Below are 2377 nucleotides of genomic sequence, written 5' to 3' on the forward strand. Positions count from 1 at the left end.
GAGCCTGTGCTCCGCAACGGGAGAGGCCACAACGGTGAGAGGCCCGCGTACCGCAAAAAAAAAAAAAAAAAAAAAATTGGTTTTTTTTTTTTTTTTTTTTTTTTTTTTGCGGTACGTGGGCCTCTCACTATTGTGGCCTCTCCCATTGCGGAGCTCAGGCTCCGGACGCGCAGACTCAGCAGCCATGGCTCACGGACCCAGCCGCTCCGCGGCATGTGGGATTTTCCCAGACCGGGGCACGAACCCGTGTCCCCTGCATCGACAGGCGGACTCTCAACCACTGCGCCACCAGGGAAGCCCCCACATGTGTACATTCTTAAATATTTGTCAGTCACTGAGCAGGGCTATTCTTCCAGGACAGTGGGGTTGGTTTAATTGGTATGCAAAGCTTGTAGCTGCAGAGGGCAGGCACGTGAAGCCTAATTCCAGATTTGTGGGTGCAGAGCAGATGCCGGGCACCAGGGGCAATGGTAGATTGTTGTAGAGTGGATACAAATGTGCACAGCACTCCCTCTCTTTCACTCACATTCTCCCCTAGACAGCAGTATTGGACCGAACTCTGCTTTCTAAAGGCATCATACCACGTTGTGGGGCTGCTCCAGGTGGTGCAATGTGTTATGATGCTTTTCTAGATTACTGTTCTGCTTAAAACTCATTTTTAAAAGAATGATTTCCTGGCTGTTCCCATACAGTCAGTAGGAATTCTGTGCAGACATTTTATCACTCAGATGTGGAAAGCATTACCTGTTTTTCTCTTTTCTGTGTTTCTGTTTTCTCTGGCTAAAAGTTATAGTACAAGTTATATTTTTTCCCTCTTTATACCCTGTAGTATTTATGGATTTCAAGAATGTCCCTTTGGCTTAAAAGGAAGCAGCGTGTTATACAGATTAGGAGCTATAATTGTTAGGAAAATGCTATATAGGGCTTTTTAGCAAGTTACACATCACATTTGATTAATGAGAAATAATGGTAGACAGCATTCTTTATAGAGAAAATGAATTTACCATATTTCTTTCCTTAAAATAGATGTGATTTAACAGGTGAAATGTCCTATGATTCCTCTCCTTCATGCAGACATAAAATTGATAGCCTCTTCCATATGGAAAAGAGTATGACATACACAGGAAGTTAGAGACATTGACATAATTGTCTTCAAAGTACAGACAAGCCTGGCACTTTGAGAAATTTTAAGTCAGTATTCACTCTATGAAATGATGGAACATAAATGAATAATAATATTCCCGAGGAACTGTAGTCATATGAGGAGATTTCTTTAATGTAAGTTGCTAAGATTTAGGCAGAATCATTTGTGTATTTGTTTATTTTGTATGTTAACATACATATTAATATGTATGTTAACATACATATTAATTATTTTGTATGTTGCATACAAGCAAGGAGTGTGTAATGGAGATATTACAAATTATGTTTCAGTTATAATGGTTGATTTAGTGAATTTTTTAGATTGAAGCATAGTTGATTTACAATGTTGTATTAATTTCTTCTGTACAGCAAAGCGACTCAGTTAGACATACATATACATTCTTTATATATACATATAATATTATATGAATACATATTTATATTCTTTTCCTTTATGGTTTAAATACAATTTTATCTCTACTTAATCAAAGCTCGTCGATTGCCTTTGAGAGGATAGTATTCTGCCTGCGTTAGGCAAGCATTCGTAGATGGCACACACTGCCTTCCCAGGGCCTATTTGCTGTTGTACGCCAAGCGTCCTGGTCCAGTGTCCTCATCACACTTTCCAGAGGATTGTGCTCTCACCGATTCTCTAAGGAGACCTTGTGTGCTCACATGGCCAGACGTGGCAGACTCCGTGGATGAACCTGTGACCTGTGGTAGCAAAGTACTTGGACCTAGCCAGACTTCTCCCATACAGTCTCCTCCTTGGAACCTGGGAAAAGAGCTAATGCTGCAGTGATGTATCCTCCCTCAAAGCTGAATTGGGTGGGTCGAGAGCCACCCTGTCGTCTCTACTGGAGGGATTCTGACACTCCTCATTCTTGGGAGAGCTCTTCCTTAGCTTGGTCCTTTTGTTACCTCTGCTCGACAGAAAGTACCATCTTAAGGGATAGTTCCTTAAGTTCCAGCATGGTCAGATGCTTCAAATAGTTCTCAGTAAACTGGATAAACAAATAACAATTGTCCCAATTTGGGAACTGTTAGGGGCATTTGGGGATATCTCTTATGGTGAATTGTTCCAGGATAATTAAAGATATTTTCCTGGAGATATTTTTCTTCTGAATAACAAGTTACTTTGGGAAAATCTAACTGATCATTCTATTATGCCTTGTGATTCCTGTTAGTAAGCCCATAAAAGTGTAAATAATCACAGCAAAACTGCAGACAGCAG

General features: G+C 40.6%; 1 protein-coding gene across 1 annotated transcript in view; it reads left to right on the forward strand.

Annotated features, from left to right (window-relative positions):
- The window catches only part of PRKN (parkin RBR E3 ubiquitin protein ligase), a 767911-nt gene that overhangs the window by 44909 nt on the left and 720625 nt on the right, over nucleotides 1-2377 (forward strand). The gene's annotated exons all lie outside the window — the stretch shown is intronic.

This window comes from Lipotes vexillifer, unplaced genomic scaffold (genome assembly GCF_000442215.2).
Source record: "Lipotes vexillifer unplaced genomic scaffold, Lipotes_vexillifer_v1.1 scaffold1055, whole genome shotgun sequence".
NCBI classification, from domain to species: Eukaryota; Metazoa; Chordata; class Mammalia; order Artiodactyla; family Lipotidae; genus Lipotes; species Lipotes vexillifer.